We start from the raw sequence: 20,355 nt of genomic DNA on the forward strand, positions 1-20,355 counted from the left end.
GGTATATGAGACTGCCAACTACCTGTAGATATAGTGTCACATTGAGGAGTAGGGTATCATCTGTGGCTAAAAGTCCATCATTATACTCATGAGGACTACTTACTCTTTTACTATATGTCAACCTGGCTTTCGAAAGCAAGTTAGAAGCACATTTTTCCTTAGTCAAATAATAGTCATCTGTATTGGAAGTAACCTCAAGACTAAGAAAATAATTAAGATGTCCTTAATCCTTTATTTCAAAATTTTAATTGAGAAAATCTTGTAGATGTTAAATGGCAACAATGTCATCACCAGTAATAATCATATCATCAACATAAAGAAGAAGGAAGATAGTACTAATCCCAATAGTACGAAGAAAAAGTGTAGAGTCGTAGAAACTCGTAACAAAGCCTTGTTGAGAAACCACATATCGAGATTTGTCAAACTAAGCATAAGGAGCCTGCTTGAGTCCATAAAAAGCTCGCCGAAGATGACAAACTTTGGGGGGGGGGGGGGGGTAGGGTGCTCAAAGCCAGGTGGTGGCCGCATGTAGACTTTCTCAATAAGATCACCCGAAAGGAATGCATTTTTAACATCCATTTGAAAACGTTCCCAATCTCAAATAATAGCCACCATAAGCAAGGATATAATAGAGGTAAGTCGTGCAACAGGAGCAAAAGTTTTCTCATAGTCAATAACGTTGTAACGACCCGACCCAATATTTCTAAGGTTGGAATATATATAGATAATCTTATTGAGCCTAAATTAGGTTTAATGGGCCAATGTTATCGAATGTTGATGGGCTATTATTTATTTAGGTTGGTGTCATGCTGAGCCTAAATTAGACAATATATTATTTATTTATTTAATTTTAAAATACTAGCAAAAATATTTTATTTTTACATATATTACTATTATGAATTTTTATCAAATTCTATTAGTAATGTGTAATTTTAATTGAGGTTATTATTATTATTATTTTTATTATCCATTAATAGAATGAATGTAGTGGACTAAACCGTCTCACATTCTTCCTCTTCATGAATCATGGTTATGCATGTTATCAATTTGTAACCGACGACAATGAACGCGTAGAAGCCCTTTTATATTTCTTCGCAACAAACCACCTCCTTTGAAATCAAAGCAAGCGTCCCACGTCCAAACCGAGAGCCTCTATTTTTCAATACGAAAATAGAGCTCATGCTGCCCTTAAAAAACGTCACTGTGAACCATTGGTTCACGTTAAAACCATCGTAGTCGCTTCAACTGTCCAGACCATGCACAACCGTGCACGCCACTGTGAAGAGAGTTCCACCACCGTGACCTCGCCTCGCACCACCAGCCAAAGCACCACATCGCTGCATCAATAGACCCCATGCATGACAGTTTGCGTTAGGGAGCCATGAAGCCGAAGCTTGGATAGCCACCACCCAATGCACGGAATCAACAGGCAACATCGTCCAACCACCTTCAGCCACCAAGGCACGCCGTAGTAGCCACGGATGTGAAGCCCGAAGCCGAGTTTAGCAAGCCGACGTCGCAGTCCCTCTCTTCCATCGTAAGCCAACGTTGTCCAATCTTCACGAGTCTTCGGATAGCCCAGAAAGTGTCACCGATTCACTCTCTGCTAGCCTCAATCGTGCCGCTGTGAGATCCTCCACCATGCATGTGGAAAGCCCAATAGCCGTCATGGTTCTGGCCTCGGTCACTATCTTCATTGTGCCCTTCCCCCTTCCGCACGATGTTAGAGGTCCTCGGTTGCTCTCGGCAAGCATTGCTGCACAACCTCTCGAGTGATTGTCTGCTTCACAAGTTAAAGGTACTTTTAGGTTTTCAGTTACAAATGTTAATAAGATTACAAAGATGCCCTTAAAACTCTTGCAGCAAAGCTCCTTCCGTAAAGTCTTCTTGAGGATTTTGTGTAATTACGTTACCGCCCTCTAATAGTTAAGTGGGTTTAATTCATTTGGGCTTGGACTCATGTGGGCTTGATTTTTTATTTGAAGTTGGATTGGGCTTAATATTTTAAGTTGAGTTTAATTTTATTAAATAATATGTTAGTCCAAAAAATTTACTTTTAAGAAAATATTTAAGGATTTTTAAATTAAATTACTAAGCATTAAATTATGAGTAAACAATAATAATAGTTTACTAGAATCTTATTATTAAATATGATTAAGTCTATTTTTATTAATAAGATGTTTCCACCAATTATTTTTATAAACTTAGATACAAAAATCCATATATATTTAAATTATATTTAAAAGATTAGATATCATATTAGTATTTAAATTTCAGCAACAATAATAAGTGTTTAATTTTATTTTGAATGCTTTAATCTGATTAAGTCTATTTTATTAAACGAACTTCTACTGTTTACTTTGATAGATGCTGTCATAATTATGTTACTAAGTTGTGAATTGAAAATAAAAAAAAATATATTATGAATATTTAAATGATATTAGTATTTATTAGATTTCTTGTAAGATTGAATATTTATGTTCATTATAAGAAAGTAAGCCTATTTTATGAATTTAGGTTTTCATGACTTATTATAACAGAATGAATATAGCCCAAGTATTTTACCAAATTATATCTTGAAAGTAAAAAATATGTTATTAGTATTTTAAATAATTTAAGATATTAGCATTCATTCATTTTGGTATTAAAAGAATATTTATTTGATTATTTCCTGTAGTATGAATTTAATTAAGTGGGATTTTAGGACACATTTTCCTAAACAGATTTAGTGACATTTAATACTTCGTATAGGTGACGAGCTACGAAGTGAGGTTTAGGAAGCAGCGCAACGAGGTAAGTAATTTGATCACAAATTAGGATCATCACAATTCAGTTTATATAGATTATCATTAGCACCAATTCTTTGGTAGCCATTTTTATGTACCACTCATGTCATATGCAAACATGTCATTCAACATAGCATACGATCATGTCATTCTGCATCATGTTCATATTCAGAAATTATAATTACGTATGTATTATCTCATGCATCTCATGTGCATAAGACACGTAAGCTATCTTAACTTCAAGTGCAAGATAAGATCAGATCAGTTAACCAGATGACCATTTAGATGCATGGTACCAATGCAGTTTAGATCAGGGTAGATGTGCAAGCCACACACTCAAGTGTGGTCCACCATAGTATGCCATAATACTATCAGCTACTCCCCTTGCGGCCGCGGGACGTGGGGCTGGTGCATAACCTCGCACACATGGTTAAGTGTATTAGCCAGTCAGATCAGTCAGTTAATTCAGATAAATCAATCATATATTGCATAAACCTCATTATGAACAGTCATGAATTTAAGTTCTTAGCATGAAAACTTTTATGAAAAACTTATGTTTATTATGTTTTACGTTGTGATAGATTTCTTGCTTAGTCTTTGACGCATTTTAATTTATTTCATGTCTTTTAACCACTCAAGTGAGGATGATAAACACGAGCAAGCAGATTAGGATTAGAAGGAGTAGTTGATTTAGTTTCAAACTTTCTAGGCTAAAATTGCTTTTATGACATAAATTTATTCAGTTTATTCATTTAAGTTTTTGGAAGACATTTTATTAGATAAATCTTTTATGAAATAAATGTTAATTTCATGTTATTAAATACGATATCTCTTGCCGGATTTATTTTATGAAAAATATGTGACACTCCTAACCTACGGGAATGGGTTGTTATAAACGTATTCTTGGGGTCAAAATCTTGGCCACAAGGCATGCCTTGTAGCATTCAACTGGTTCATCTGCCCATATCTTGATCTTATATATCCACTTACATCCAACTGTTGCTTCATCAGGAGCCAGGTTCACCAGGTCCCAAGTGTTGGTTTTGGTAAGGGCATCTTATTCATTAGACATAGCTTTCTACCAAAAAGGGTCAGCACGAGCTTCACGGTGATTGTGAGGTTCATGAAGGGCAGCTAGAGCCGGAAAGCAATTATAATCCTGAAGATGAAAACGGATAACAATTACCCGACTAGAGCTGTGAGGATGAAGCTAAGAGGACTCTTGGAAGGGTGTTGGTGTGGGAGAACCTTCAAACGCATTAACTGGAAGGAGAATGACATTTGAGTCTGTGAAGCTCGTAGTCTCTGCAGAGGAGTCAGAAAATAAAGCAATGGAGGGGTTAATGAAGATAAGTGAATGTGTGGAGGAAGAAGGAGAGAACAAGGAAGGGCTCGTAAGAGTCTATGTTCCCAAAACTCTATATGACGAGAGACTCGCAGATGTTTGGTTATGGGATCATAGCAGCAATAATTTTCTTGGGCTAAGTCATAACCAAGAAAGTAACATAACCAAAAACGTGGTTCAAGTTTGGTACGTTCATGGGGAGGAAAAGTGACAAAACAGGAACAACCAAAGACTCGAAGTAGGGAGTAATTAGGAATTTTGTCATGGAGAAGCTCAAATGCAGACTTGTTATTGAGTGTGGGTGAGGGTACCCGATTGATGGTGTATATAGCAGTAAGAGCAGCTTCACTCCAAGATTTTGCTAATAAATAAGTGTAAAGTAAAAATGCTGTTACTGTGTTAGGAATGTGATGATGTTTTCTTTCGGCATGCCCATTCTGTTGAGAAGTATAAGGACACAAGCGAAGAGAGATTGTGCCTTATTGATCAAAAATTCAAGAAGAGACTTTGTCATTACATTCCACAATAATATCTGAACGGAACACTTTAATGGTACGTGAGAAATTTTTTTGGACCATTTTTTAAAATGATTATCATAAAATGTTTGATAATCATGGACGAGTTCAGATCGATGATGTAAAAGATAGAGCAATGTATATTGAAAATAATCATCAACAAATATTACAAAATAACGGGACCCCCTTCAATAGAAAAGACAATAGGACCCCAAATGTCATAATGGACCAAATCAAATGGTGCACAAGAAAAAGACTCACTTTTATTAAAGGATAAATATTTTTTTTTGCCAAGTTGACAAGATATACAATCATAGGACTTGAAATCTATAAAACCTAGATGACCTTGAGAAACCAAAAGTTGAACAGGTGGTCGAGAGACATGACCCAACCAAGAATGCCATAGACTATAAGAGATGGTCATTGTAGCAACCAAGTAAGAGGTAGAGGAAGGGATATGTAGAGAAGAGAGCTCAAAAAGTCGTCAAATCTTACAACCTGTCCCAATGAGCTAGATCTGAAAGAAGATTAACGACAATTTTGGAACTAGGTATGTATTGTTAACTAACAATTGAGTGGTAGAAATGTGTTGGAATGGGTGGGTGACAGAGAGGATATGAGGGAAAATAGTGTAGGATCTAAAGGGATGTGGTTACAAGATGCAGAATCAATAAACTAAGGAGATGTACCTGAAGTGACAGACAAGGCAGAAGAAGATTGAGATAAAACCTCATGAATTCAGGCCTCAACATTACTAGCTATGAGAGTAGTGGATTGCTTAGAAGAAGACTCAAGTATAGAAGAAGCAATTGAAGCTATTGTAGTAGTATGTGAGAAAGGGGCTTGTGACTGATTCTTGTGCTGTAATTTATGATATTCTATAACTAAGTGACCTGGATGTTTGCAATATTTGTAAAAAAAAAAACTTAGAAAAGGATTGCGAAGTGGAACATCCAGATGAACTTCCAAAAGTAGATTTGGAAGTAGGTGAAGAGGTAGCAACAACAACAGAATCAATGGTTTATAGCTTCATAGTGGAGCGTCAGTTTTCCTCATAAATGAGTTCAACAACAGCAGTCTCTAGAAAGGGAAGCGGTGTGTGTTCAGGAGAGATGCTCAAGTTGGCTCAAAATCCTTACAAAGAGCCATTGTGAAATGCATAAAATTGTGGCAATCATGTCTCAAACAATTCAAGATCCCTAGAGCATTTCAGTTGAGTATCTACAACAGACAGTTGTTCCCAAAGATTGTTAACTTGAAAATAGAAATCAGCAATAAACTGGTTTGATTCTTCACACATCTGATAAATTTTAGTCTCAAGTTGAAATTGCGAGGGATCATCATAAGTACAATTGTAGCATTTAGCAAGAAAATCCCATGTAGTTTTGGTGTTTCCAAGTTTTGGAAGCAAACTATGAATGGATGGAACTGAAGTGTTAAGAAACCAAGAAAGGATTTTATAATGCATGCTATGCCAATCTTCAAGATGACATGCAAAAAATTCAATACTTTCACCACCATATTGCTTGGGAGTAGGAAAATCACAAGATACATAACGCCACAATTTGCGCCCTCAAAGACAAACTTCCATATTTTGAGACACATAATTGTAGTTAGAGTCATCCAAGATATTTTCAATGGAACGAACAATGCTATCAAGGCTGGAAGTTCTCTAGGATATTTTTTGTTTTTCTTTTTTTGTCAACGGTCAATTGACAATGTGGCTGCTGACTGGACGGGTGACTGGATAGATGAGGTAGCATGAGTTTGAGGGTTCGTTGGATTAGGTGGGCCTAAGTGGTGTGGGCTTATAGAGGGTGAATGTAATTTCAATAATAAAAAAATAATACAAGGGAAAATGGGGAGAGAAGCTTACTTTGGATGGGCTAGGCAGAAGGTGGGCTAGACCGAATGAGAGGAAACTGACGTGTAACGCGTATGGTAAGACATTTATGGTGACCATATTGAGACCAACCCATACTGAGAATAGGTTCTCGTGTGGTCTATTGGAATGTGTGACGTTTGTACCGAAATGTCGACGACAATTTGTATAGTCGATTGACTGTCTGATATGAGAATATATAGATTGAAAAATGGATGTGACTAGTGTGTAAAGAACCATAGTTGTCAAGTGATAAAAGACTATTAATTAAAATGGACGTGATGTGCTATACAAATAGCAAAGTGGAAGGAACACGACTTCTAACGAAACGATAGAGCACGGACACAAACGATTCTATGAGAGATACCAGGATCGGGTATTCTTCGATACAATATCGAAAACTATATATTCAAGTGTATCTATTTCATGTACAGGAAATGCCTATTTATAGTTGAATAGGTATGTGGTATATAAAGAAATTCTAGCTAGGCATAAATACAAATACAATCAAAGCTTAATGGCAACATATTTTGTCCTAAGAATATTTTTAAAATACACGAAATCATGGAAATAATATTCCAAGATATACTAGTAGGAAATATTCGTAGATAACTAACATACAATATATATACTGCTTCCTGATCATCAAACAACAACTCCATTAATGCATAGTGTTTTCAGTGGTTCACACTCGAAACCTCGTACTTATAACTCTCCATTCTTCTTTTGCTTATTTTAAGGAAGAACTGAAACAGGTACCAATTATTTAACAATGCATCTGGCTACCTTTGTAATAAAAACCACTGCACAGAATGCAACCAGTAGGGTGTGTAGATATATTCATAACCGATGCATCGGATGCTTGATTTGCTATACATTTCCGGTGAGGGAGTGAATAAAGAAGCTGTGTTGAAATCTCTTATCATCTTTGCAGCCACAAATAGTTGAACCTACATGCAATATATACGTACATATATTATATGATCATCATAAGAAGATCATGAAACGGTTAATTAAACCGCATATACATATATATATATATATATACATATATATATATATATATATATATATAAGAGCACCCCCCAATGGGTTTTGTAAAACCTATTTTTATGTAAAATTTGAAGAAAAGTAGCTCAAAAGTGCCTCCAATGGATCATTCATTTTCAAATCTAGTTTACATTTTGCTACAGTGTTCAGCTACATTTAGCATGAACTATTCACAAATATAAATATATATATATATATATATATATATTATATGATCATCATAAGAAGATCATGAAACGGTTAATTAAACTGTATATATATATATATATATATATATATATCTCTAAGAATACATTGTCACGCCAATATCTTCATTTTTAAATAATTCAAGTTAAAAATAAAAATAAAAAATACCAATGTGACAACAAAAGAGTACAAGGTTATATATGACAAAATGGGGAACCACACAACGTCTCCTATGTGACCTAGTGGGAGTAATTATTTGATATTTTGTCGGTGTGGTATTCTAAACCATCTATCTCTGATAATCGTTAGAAAATTGAAATTATGTAAATATTTCAAGAGCATGAATCGAATGTTAAGATGACATGAGTATCACCCAATCCATATTTCGAGAGTATATACTTAATTATTAAAATTGAAACAACGTGGGAATGATCTATATATTCCTCTCACAAAGTGCTTGTTTGGGTGGAGGATCTTACAATCCGTCAAAATATTATTTTTCTTTGTAAATAAAAAAGGAACATAGGAATATAGAACCTTTTTTTTTTTTTGATAAAAAAGATCTCATTTCATTCATTTAAGAGGACATATATCTTTGACTTTAAACAACAAGTCAATTACAAACGTTAGTAGAATCTCAGTACACTAATGTGACTGATATGGTCTAGTCCAGACGGCTTATCTCTAAAGACTGAAGTCTAAGAGATAGCACAACTCTGTTCCCAACAGAGTTCACAGTAACCAAACATAAAACTCCATACCCAACTAGATTGAGTATGGAGAAACCAAACCCCAACATCATCGACTAAGCGGAGGGGGGACAATTAGGCCCGAAGGGACAAATGTTTTTGGATTTTTTTGTTTTCTTAAAAATAAAGACAATGCATAAATAAATTACATAGAGAAAACACTGTAAAAAGAGAAAAACAGTGCACAAAAAACGCCTCGGAAGGGAAAGCCGACGGTCGGTCTTGGGAGATCCAGAGTCGCCGGTTCGGGAGCTGCCGCGCGTTGCAATGGCAGAGAGCTCCTGGTGGCGCGTGAGGGCCACGCGCCGACGAGCTTCAGAATTTTCGTCCCGCGCGTGCAGGCTACGCTCCACTCCGGTTGGGGCCGTGTTCGGTGGACGTGTATATCGGCGGCTGGGCAATCTCCTGGTGGGGCGCGTGTTGGCTATAGGGACCCCGAAGACCACGAATGGCGATTCTCCCTTTATTTGGTCTGAAAAACGAAAAAGAAAAAAATAAAATATAAAGGAAAATCAGAGAAGTAGAGGGAAAGAGTGAAGGGGGAAGGAGCCGAAGCCCCCACCCCCTCTAGCTAGTCTGAATGAGCTGAGTTTAGAGAGAAAGTTGCGGTCTGGGTTTGGGTTTAGAGAGAAAATGCCCGATCGTCAATTTTTTTGCCTCTCTCACTCTCTCTCTTATAGGAATATAGAAACTGGCACTGAACATCTATTGCGTGTTCCTCATATTCCAAACCGATGCATCTCGAGAACATTGCCAGATACGTGCGACAAGGTCAAGATCATGAGTAATGGCTGAGAATCCATCTCGCCTAGGCGAGGTGAGATGGCTGAGTTCAATTGACCTATAACTTCATTTCTACTTATTTTGTTTTATTTTTAATTAATAATTTTACTATTATTCATAACTGGATCAAATAATCTCATGTCATCTTACTATCTAAATGATCCTTATAATTGAGGCAAAAAAAAACTTACAGCCGACAGTACTTTCTCTCCATTCAAAAACCCTTATAATTTTGGTCTAATTTGATAGAAATCATTTCATTTCATTTTATTATATTTTCTCTTAATATTCAAATATCATAAATATAGATATTTTTTAATTATAAATATTTAACTTTTTTATTTAATCATTGCTTAATTATTATAACTTTTCTAAACTTTTAAACAAACACAATAAACAAATTATTTTTTTAAGTACAAGTGGTTTGGCTTACCAACTGCATACCAATTGGGACTATTTTTTCAGATGGCGTTTTGAAAAAAAAAAAAGAAAAGAAAAGAAAGGAAGAGGGTAAACGAAGAGAATAGAAAGAGAAGACATCAACTTCATCTCCCTTCCTCTTCCTCAATGCAGGCCACTCAATCTTTCATCTCCCCCCAAATCTCCTTTAAATTGATATAAAGGCAATACGATGCATTAGAGCAGTTGGATTCCTATGGACACAGAGACCCAACAGTAACTCTTGGGCGAAAACCTCCCTGCTTTTCCTTTTGGACAAACAACTTCAGGCAAATCAGAATGGGCAGGCACGAGCAATCTGTTGTCCAAGTCAATTGGTCAGACGACGACTGCCAATACCGTTCTCCTGTGCTTCAAGACAATGGCAAGCTCCGCAAATTATCAAAAAGAAAGAAGAAAGCTAGTAAATTGTAAACTGTGGAGGATGTTGAGTCGGGATCTTCATTTAGTGTCACCGTTTATGAGGTCAATTTGGGGGTTTATGTTGAGGAACTCATACTTTTTCACTTCCAAATTGGATAGTCTCATTTTGCATTTTCAATGGTCTGTGTTTATTGGAAATTCTACCTGTCTTGTCTCCTGAATAAACTTCCCCAAGAGTTGAGAGTGCTGTCCTTTTCGCTCTCGTTGGTTCCGCATACTAACTTTTGCCGAAATGGAATTTGATGGAGCAGAGAACGAGAATCGACATTACTGAAGTGAAGAACAGAGGAGAATGGAGAGAGAGAGAGAGAGAGAAGGAAGGCGAAACGTGTGCAGCATGCCTGGAAGCACAGCTCTCGTCACCCAAGTTGCAGCATCCATATTCACCCTCATTAAGCTCTCCAAAACCTCAGACTCAGCCTCATGAATAAACATCGGATAAGGATCAGGTCCCATCCCAGCATTATTTATCAAAATTCCAACATCTAATCCTTTAATCCCTTCCTCCACCATGTTTGATACTCTTCCCCGCTGAATTTTGCTAAGTCTATAACAATATCTTTCACGTCTGCTTTTCTTGCAAACCTTTTTCGTATTTCATTCGACGTAGCTTCGAGTTTTGAAGGGTTGCGACCAACTAAGACTAGGTTAATGCCCTTTGAAGCTAACTCAAAGGCAAGGGCTTTTCCGCTTCCATCGGTGGAGCCAGTTACGAGAGCCCAAGAGCCATACTCGTTGAGATTCTTTGCAGGCCTGAAGAACGAAACCCAGACCCATTTCAGAAATCGGATGAAGGTTTTGCAGAGAGAGATGAAGCCTAAAGAACATGCCACTATCAGGATGAAATCTTGAGACTCCATTGCTGATCGACTTAAGATCATAGCGAAAATCTCTTAATTACCAAAGGTAGCCCGGAATTTTGGAAGGGAACAAGGACCTCTGTAACACAGGTCCACACCTATTATCACATTAATAAAAATGAGTTTGACAATACTTGGAGGATGGGAGTAGGTCCCCAGTGAATACGACATCTAAAGATACAATCAATAATTGCATAATTTGTCACCTCTGAAAGGTGGAAATTAACTTATCGTTTACATGATTAACTTCTACATCCAAACATGGGCTAAAAGCAGAGCGTGGATCTAAGTGCCCGACAACTAGAGGGAGACAGCTTCCTAAGTTACCCTTGAAATTATGATAGGCTGTTGTTCGGTCTCAGGTTGGTGTAGCTGTCTCCTATTTTTTTATCCTTTTTAAAAAATTATAATAGATATAAAGAGATTATATAAAAATAAATTTATAAATTGATGTGGTTTAATGAGATCTATTAAATCTATTTGACAATGAAATTAATTTTACAATATCACACACAAAATCAAATCATGTTAGGTTGTGAGTTTATTTTTATGTAATTCCTTTGTTGCTAGAATATTTTCATTTTTTTGAAAGATAAGTCTATGTTTTATTTTATTTTCACTTGAATAAAATAAATTATATATATATATATATTGTATCTTATAACTTTATCTAAACATTTTAGATAAACATTTTGACTAATAAATTTCGACTTTGTGCTAATATCTTTAATAATAATAGTGAAGACATTAATCAAGCTTACACTAATTTTGACATGGTGGATAAACTTTTATTCTTGTTTTTCTAATCAAGCACGCACTAATGGTGGAGACGGGCGTTACTTTTTTTTTTTGAAAGGAAAACATTTCCCTTAATCATAAATCAACAAAGGTCAAGAATACAAGTGGGAACATCCCCCACATCAGCAGAAGAAATGGAATTTAACAAAGCATCCCTAGCAAGCGCATGAGCAATTTTGTTGCTTTCTCTTCTAACATGCGAACTGACCAATCCTCAAAAAGCTCAACTGGTTCTTTACATCTTTAATACTCATACCTGTGGCTAACCAGTTTTCACTCCTCCTACTAATAGCCGTTATGACTTCTTTTGAATCCCCTTCTAATATGATCCTTTTAATCCTCATCTGCAAGCCAAAACATGAAGCTTCCATTGCCCCAAGTGCCTCAGCCAGTAATGGATCAGGGAAAAGAGGCATGAGTATCCTTGATGTTGCCAAAGTCCTCCCATTCCAATCTCTGAGAATTAAGCCTATGCCAATCATGCATTGTACCTTGTCAACTGCTGCATCCCAACTGAGTCTATAGACATTCACAGGGAGGGATTCCATGTAGTGATCACATTCTGCAGTAAACTTTGCTGATCTGATGCAACTATCGAAGAGACCCTCAGCTCTTGCAAAGTATCCTTGGCAAATTTAACTACTGAATTAGGGCACCTGAACTCTTGCTGGAATAAAAATTGATTCCTCCTCATCCAAACTCTCTTTGCAACCATTGCAAATTCCTCCATGAGCTCTTTACCACCTGCTGGATCCAATTCTACCATGAGGTCCCTAATAGCAGTTTTGAAAGAAGAATATTTCTAGAGTTGCCTTGAGCACTAGTGTCACACATCTTGAGAGGCAGGACAATTCCATATAGCATGAATCACAGACTCTTCTTCCTTCAAGCAAATAGGGCATAGGGGCTTATCTACTACCTTCTTCTTGTAAAGATTCTGGTAAGTTGGCAAACCGTCATGATAGGCTCTCCAAAGGAACATCCTATCTGCAGGTGGAATTTGTAATTGCCACATTCTTGACCAAAACCTTCCTGGATTTGTGCTACTTGAAGTCTGACCTCTCTTAGCATCCATAATCTTCTTATGCAAGTGATAGGCACTTCTCACAGAGAAGGACCCTTGAGCTGATTCTATCCAAATTAACTTATCTGCATTGTTATTGTAACTAATGGGAATCTGCATGATCAACCTTGCCTCTTCGAGTGAGAGCATTTCCTCCACCATACGATTCTTCCACTATCTTGTGGTTGGATCAATTAAGATACTGGTAGTAGCCTCAAGACCCAAACTACTCATTGGACTCGGAACTTTATAAGAAGACGGTCTTGGAATTCACTTATCTTTCCAAATTTTAATACATTCACCATTCCCTACCCTCCATCTGGTGCCATATATTCAATAGCTCTCTTGCATCCAAAATACTTCTTCGAATAAAAGAAGGTTTACTTCCCAATTTGAACTGAAAGAAATCACTATGAGGGAAGTATTTTGCTTTCAATACCTGAGATGCTAGAGCTTGAGGGTGATGCAACAACTTCCATCCTTGTTTAGCCAACATTGCAAGGTTAAAACTGTGTAAATCCCTAAAGCCTAACCCACCTACCTCTTTAGACTTTCCCATGGAATTCTAAGAGATCCAATGGATCTTCCTTTCATTCTCAATCTGGCCCCACCAGAAATTCCTCATTACTTTGTTTATTTCATTCAAAAGGGACATAGGGAGCTTGAAGACTGTCATACAATAGGTTGGCATTACCTGCACCACTGCTTTAAGAAATATTTTTTTTCCTGCTTGAGACAAAAGCTTAACTTTATTGTTGCTCAATCTTTGTCTAACTCTATCCAAAATAATCTTGAAATATTGAAATCTTGACCTTCCTATTAAGGCAGGAAGGCCAAGATATTTCTCATAAGGTTGACTTGACCTTACCCCTGCAATACTCAAAATAATATCTTGATTCTCCATTGAAGTGTTTCTATTAAACTGTATAGAGGTCTTCTCTTTATTCAAACGTTGGCCTGATGCACTTTCATATGTATTCAGCAAGAAAATCATTCTACTCCATTCTAGGGAATTTGCTTTACAAAAAAAGAGGTAATCATCTGCAAAAAGCAGATGATTGATATGAATTATGCCTCTTGCAATAGGAACACCCGAGATTGCTTTGGTCCTTTCAACCTGATTCAGAATTGAGCTCAAAACTTCTGCACAGAGGATGAAGAGGTATGGAGATAATGGGTCTCCCTGCCTAATCCCTCTAGTAGGCTTAAAGGGTTCCTAAGGTATTCCATTAAGTAAGATGGAATAGGACACTGATTCCACACACTTCATCACAAGCCCGATCCATTCCTCAACAAACTCCATTTTTCTCATCACCTCTCTCAGAAAAACCCATTCAATTCTATCATATGCCTTGCTCATATCCAACTTTAATGCCATGTAACCCTCTCTTCCTTTTATTCTACTACTCATGAAGTGTTAGGCCACTATGATATTATCTTATATTAATTTGCCTGGAACAAATGCAGATTGTGTAGGAGAAATAATGTCATGTAGGATAAGCTTCAATCTATTTGCAATTGCTTTGGACACAATCTTATACAAGACATTGCATAGGCTTATAGGTCGAAAGTTAGACACTTTTGAGGGACAATTGATCTTAGGAATGAGTGCAATATAAGTAGCATTTATATCATCAATCAAGCCATCAGAATTGAGAATGAAAATGACAGCTTCACGTACCTCTTGACCAACTAAGCTCCAATGGTTTTGATAGAAAGCTGGCGGGAAACCATCTGGCCCTAGAGAACTCAGAGAGTTCATGCTAAAGATAGCTTCTTCAACTTCCTGCCTCGTGAACTTTCTAAGAAGCTTAGAGTTCATGTCATCAGTAACCTTTCTTCCTAAATGTTGTAAGCAAACTAGTATGTTATCAGGACAGGAAGTCGTGAATAGCTCCTTGAAAAGAGTCTGGAATTTTGCATTGATATCATCATTTGTCACTGCCACAACACCAGTCTCATAAGCTACCTTCCTTATGAAATTCCTCTTTCTTCTCTGAGTTGCACACTGGTGGAAATACTTAGTATTCCTATCTCTCCCTCAACCATCTCTGCTTAGCCCTTTGCCACCATTTTTTCATCCTCCTCAAAATGCTGATCTAACTCTTGCTTTGTGGCCCTAATTGCTCTGTCAAGTCCCCATTGTTAGACTTTTGCAAATAAGACAATTGATTCATCTTAGCTTGGATCATCTTTTTAGATTCCCCAACTGGTGCATTACTCCAAACTCTGAGCTTATCTTGGCATCTAATCAAGCCTGTCATTGCTAGTTCTAGTTTGTTCCTGGCCATCCAAGGTCTTTTCAAGGCTTGCTCCACTACCTTGTGACACTTCTCCCTACTTGCCCAACAAGCCTCATATCTAAAAGACCTCTCCCCTTTAACAAAAAATTGGCACCCTGAGGAAATGGAAATGACTGAGGGTCTATGATCAAATTTGTGGGCAGTTTCTGATCCACTAGGGTCCTCAAGAACATCTCAATCCATTTTTCATTGGTACAAGCCCTATCCAACCTTTCCTTTGTGAAATGAGACCCTTGTTGATTATTGCACTAAGTGTATTTGTCTTCTTTGTAGCCCAGGTCACTCAAACTACTATTAATTAAAGCTTGTCTGAAAGCTTCTATTTGAAAGTAAGGTATGACCCCACCTCCAAACTTCTCTCCATTGTGCAAGATTTCATTGAAATCCCCTACACAAAACCATGGTAAGTTCTCCTCAGGTTTGATTGCTTGTAATAACTCCCAGCTATTTTTCCTTTATGAGGCCATCGAATGGCCATAGAAACCTGTCAGGATCCACTCCTCCTTTCCTCCCCCTTGATTCATTTTGAGAGAAATGTGAAATTGAGAGTAAGATGTCAAAACCACATTAACTACATCAGTCCACATGAAAGCCAGTCCACCACTAGCACCCCTGCCATCCACAACAAAATAATGTGGCATGCCTAGCTTATGTTTCACTTTCTCCACCTTATACATGTTGCATTTAGTCTCAATTAATAAAGTGAGACTTTGGAACTTAGACTTCACCAAAAGATGAAGTTCATGAACTACTCGAAGGTTCTCAAGCCCTCGGCAGTTCTAGCTTATACAATTCATGGTTGTCGGGGGTGATGCCTAGCAGCCACAACCAACTGTTCTTTCTTAACACCCCTCATTGAAGGCACATTAAGTTTCTTCTTTTTATGAAGTTCAGGAAAACCTGATACATCTTAAGTAGTCTCAACCTCCCTCTTCAAAGGAGTTAAGCTCCGACCCTTCTTTATTTCATCACAATCACTATCAACTAGTTGCAAGTGATGTTCCCTTGCCCTTCTCTTCCATTTTGAATTTTTCTTAGCCAGAGATAACTGCTAAATTTTATGGGACATAAACTGGTTAAAATAATTTACCTGAGAGGCTATCAAGGGCCCAAGTGCCACTTTATGAGAATCTTTTTTATGACCAGTAGATAACATAACCACATAAGCAGAATCACCCGAGGGCCCACTACCCTTATCAACAACATTCAATCTTGTAATGGCTTCTCCCAAATTTCCTCCCTCAAAATATTCCTTCTCAATCACCTTTCCACTACTTGAGGACCCTTCCTAACAAATAGCAGAAATAAAATCTCTCCAGTCTTATCCTCGAGGCTTTCTTTATATGGCAAGTCAACTTTCCTTTTCTATAAAGGAATCTCTTTGGAAACCGAGCATTTTGGCTTAACAGAAGGAGATTCCTGAGAATCAAGAAACTGATTAACATTTCCAAAATGACCTTCCCCCTCTGCCTGTTGTTGTTGCTGTTGCGACGGCTCAGAATTCCAGCCACCACCCTCATACCTCTTGTTGGCAATATTGCCTGCCTTTGGTGGATTAACATTAAGCCAAGGGCCATATTCATTTCTTTTTCCTCGAGGACCCTTCGAGCAGCCTCCATCCTTGTGTTTGATGACTTCAGATTGAAAGCAAAAAAAGGGGAGTCTTTCGTACTTTATTTGCAACCAGATCTGCTTATTATCAATCTTCAATGTCCTACCTCGAATTAGAGGCCTTGTGATATCCAACATCACTTTCATACATAAGAAAGGTCCCCCCATGCACTGCCAGTGCCATCAGTGTCCATCTCTAGCACTTTTCAAACTCCAAAACCAATCTGCATTCCTACGTAATGGGACATACTAAGAGCATTAGCGTTGGTTTAGGTAAAAGTTTAGACATATGTCATTTTTTGGCATATATCTAAACTGTGTGTTACACGAGAAAGGGAGGAGGTTTTGGCATGAAACAAAACAACGTTGTTTTGTTGTATGTATATATATATATATATATATATACATGGGAAGGGCGAGGAAAATGCAGACAAGGGCCCACCTGGTCCCCCCCCCCCAAACACCCGCAAAGGTGTCCGGGCCAAGTTACTACCATTTCTACATAGTAGTACATGGGGGGACATTCAAGGGGTGATAAAACTATTCAAAGAGCCCAAAAGGAATTCTACTGGCCAAGAATGAAATCTGAAGTAAAGGCCTTTATAAGGAATTGTTTGATATGTCAGCAATAGAAATAATACCACTCTTTTTCCAATGTGCTGTTGCAACCCCTGCCAGTTTCCTCTCAACCATGAACCCATATTACCATGGACTTCATAGGGGGGTTACCCAGCTCTAATGTGCTTAGTAACCTATGGGTGGTAGTGGATCGTTTAACTAAGTACAACCATTTTATAGCTTTTGGGCACCCTGACACTACTAAGTCACTAGCTCAGTTGTTTATTAAACATGTATTTAAGTTACATGGGTTGCCACAATCCATTGTCTCGAATAGAGACAATACGTTTATCAGTGTTTTCTGGAGACAACTATTCAATGCCCAAGGCATACAATTGGAATTTGGTATTGCATACCACCTACAAACTGACGAGCAGTCTAAGGAGGTGAACAAATTTATGGAGACTTATCTATGGTGTTTCGTGGGGGATAGGCCCAATGATTGTGTGAAATGGGTGCCTCTAGCTGAGTGGTGGTACAATACCACTCAACCACTTAGCAACAGAGCTCACTCATTTCGAGGATGTGAATGGTATCCCCTGCCAAAATCACATCTTACATACTAAGGACTACAAGGGCAGAGGAAGTGGAAACATAACTAAGATCTAGAGACTACATCACCCAACTCCTCTGTCACAATATTAACAAGGCACAGGAAAGGATGATCACTTATGCAAACGTAAAAAGGAAAGAACAGGAATCTAAGGTTAGGGATTAGGTTTACCTCAAGTTTTAGCCTTACCGACAGACCTCGATTGCTCATTGACAAGATCTGAAGTTAGCCCCATGGTTCTAGCAACCATTTCTGGTGGAACAACATGTAGGGGAGGTAGCTTATAGACTGCATCTGCCACCAACCTTGTAGATCCATTCAGTGTTCCATATTTCCCAACTCAAGCGTCAATTGGGAGAGATGGTAACGACAGCAATGGTACTGCCTCTGGTAAACCCCCACTGGATTCTACAGTCGGAGCCAAATGAAGTGTTGAATCGAAGGATGCGACCCCTAAATAATAGTCTAGTGACAGAGTTATTGGTGTGATGGCAAGGTCAAAGGAACGAAGATGAGACTTGGGAGAACTACTATAAACTGAAAAATGCTTTCCAACAACTTGTGGGCAAAGTGTTTTAAGGGAGGGGCACTGTTACACTCTAATCCACCGTCAATGGAGGTTACCAGGGTACTGCCAGAGGTGGAAAGACTTGGGGTTGAAGAAGGAAGAACTGAAGTTGGTTTAAGGACGATGTGCTTAGGTCAAGTGGTTGTGGGCTTATGGGCTTCCATCTGCTTAGGCCCTTTTCTATTTGAGTCTATTAGAAATAAAGAGTCAGTTCATTTGGTGTGATGCCCCAACCTCCGCTTGGGATGGAACAAAGACTTAGAGCATCAGGATATATAACACAAGGTTACATACTCACGTACATGACAATTATTATACAATACATCCTAGTATGCAACTAGCAGTATGCAATAATCGCAACGGAAATAAAGGTGAAAATATAACTTATTCCAGAATAAATAAAAACATCCAAATTCATTAGTGATCATCAAGTTCAAAGCACCAAATGTAACATAATCTTAGTATAACTAAGGGTCAAAGTCAAATCATCTGCTTCATGCGTTCTAAAGCATGAAGGACTTAGGCTATAAACATCATAATTAAATCCAATCTCCTCTCAAGGTCCGGCTCCTCCTCAATCAGTTGGATCCAGCGCTCCATCTAACTCGTCCCGAGACCTAACACAATTTTTACCATTCCGAGTGGAATGATAGTAGTCCCATAAAGGGTGAGATTTACTCGAAATCTTATTAAGTTAAACAACCAACATGCACAAAGATAAATTAAGCACGAAGAATAATAAATATGCAGTGCATGAAATGAAGAAAAAATAAGTATGCATATTTCCCATCTAGATTCCTTAACATTTTCAGAGAAATGGAGACACATGTTTTCATTCAATGAACAATTTTACTTCCATTTTTGAAAACATAATTTCATCATAAAAATTAGTAACAATTCATATAACATCATAACGTGTGGTAACGTCACTGTTCCCCATATGCATTGAGTACTTGCCGGTGACTGCAGTACAACTCATGTTGAGATTGCGTCATCTATAAATTCGTTCTCAATGCATTGGTAAATATAACATAGCATCATAACGTGTACACCCACAAGCATTAAGTGTCATAACATATTGATTTCGCTCCGGCATTCTTTAAAAATAAACCATTCGAAGACAGTTGACTGTTCTTTGTCAACCAAGAAGTTACCACTCCATTCTTAAACACTTCAGAGTGGACAAAAGAGTTCCACTAGGATAATTATCCATCCTAGCCTTTGGATTCATGACAAAATTATTTTCATGCTATACTTGAAAAATGTTTTTCATGACATGTGCATATGTGGCAAGCTTTCATGTAAAAATAACATTTATAGATGCAATATGTAAAAAATGGTGAAAAAAATCACATGTCATGTAAGTATGCACTCGATGTATCATATAACATGATATTTTATGTTCAAAATGATAATTAAAATATGAATGAAATATTTATCAATAATTCACAAATAATCTATCAAAGTGTAAGTTAGATGCCAACTTACAAACTTCCTAAGTAATCGAAAAAACTGTCGTAGCAGCTGAAATCAAGTGCATACTAAGTTAGGATTAATATTACTATGGATGAGGTTCAAAATCAAAGGATTCAAAAATATATATTTATAATAATGCCTCTAGACTTTAAAAAATTGCCATTAAGGCACTAATTTTTTACTAATTGCATACGAACTCCAAATTTAACCAAACTTGATAGACTTTATTTTTGGCATTATAAAACCATTTATACCCTTGGATTTCTAAAAATCAAAATGGAATTTGCTCAAATAGTCCCAACCCATGGCATTCATTCTATTTTATGT

General features: G+C 37.4%; 1 pseudogene; it reads right to left on the minus strand.

The window, feature by feature from the left end:
• Positions 1 to 9,886: 9,886 nt before the first annotated feature.
• LOC109008592 lies at positions 9,887 to 11,038 on the minus strand (annotated as a pseudogene).
• Positions 11,039 to 20,355: the final 9,317 nt, after the last annotated feature.

This window comes from Juglans regia, chromosome 5 (genome assembly GCF_001411555.2).
Source record: "Juglans regia cultivar Chandler chromosome 5, Walnut 2.0, whole genome shotgun sequence".
In the NCBI taxonomy this organism is placed as follows: domain Eukaryota; kingdom Viridiplantae; phylum Streptophyta; class Magnoliopsida; order Fagales; family Juglandaceae; genus Juglans; species Juglans regia.